Here is a 1,089-nt window from a genome sequence, read left to right on the forward strand (position 1 = left end):
AGGGAACCATCTGGGTTTTTCCTGTTTAAGCATTTGTTTATGGGTTAACCCACCGGTGGCCTGTCAATCGTTGGCTTCAGGCCCAGGGCACAGGCCTTGCCTGACCATGTATTTCTGACTCAGGGTTGATGAGGAGGTCAATTTGCGTAGAATCGGCATCAGTGTTGTGAGTTCATGGCAGATATCATAACATATATTGACATTGATTTTATGCACACAAGACATGGCATTGTCCCAAATTTTAAATCTAACACTCTTGCAGGATCACGGAGAACAACTAAGATCCCAATATCCTGGACAAAGATGTCCATACCGTACCTGGGAGTATAGCTCCCCCAACAGCATCCAAAACATCACAGATCAGCTATGACATGCTCCTTAAACAGGTACACACCTAGAGGCTATATCGCCCATCTTGGCTGGGACATATTGCTGCCCTTAAAATGACAATCCTTCTTAAGGTCCTATTCGTGTTCCAGTCCGTGCCCCTGCCCACCCTGCCCCACCACAGAATAATTTTCAAGCACTACAGGCAGAATTGAAAAGGGTTATTTTGGATGGTAGGAGGCCTCCCATGAACTGCCTTATCATATATAGACCCCTGTCACTCAGAGCGAGGCCTATGAGTCCCCAATAACACTCAGTCACCTTCCAGGCAACTCAGATCAGGTTCCTGTTAGAGTGGGGCTGAGTATCCTTTGAAGAAACCCTAGTGTTTCATGGATATGAAAGGTTCTTTGGCTGCCTTGCAAGCATAGACTACATAGCGTTTATACCTCCCCCATAGCTAAATTCACAATGTCAGGCTAGGACAGAGTGGGCACATGCAAAGGTCTCTGACTTTCCTGTTATCAATGACCCCCATCATCACAATCCCTGACTTCTCCTTGAGCTTGTAGGCGGATCACATTCACCAATGGTCTAAGGGATGCAAATGGATAGGCTGCCTGCTCGATGTAGATGGGGGTCATCCCTTTTAACAGCCTTAAAAAAGATTATGACCTTCTTGAAACAGACCGAATAATGTTTATGCTGATCTGACACTGAGTGACGCACCCCTTGGTCAAACCACAGACAAGTAGGTATCTG

This window comes from Pleurodeles waltl, chromosome 3_1, assembly GCF_031143425.1.
Source record: "Pleurodeles waltl isolate 20211129_DDA chromosome 3_1, aPleWal1.hap1.20221129, whole genome shotgun sequence".
Taxonomy (NCBI): domain Eukaryota; kingdom Metazoa; phylum Chordata; class Amphibia; order Caudata; family Salamandridae; genus Pleurodeles; species Pleurodeles waltl.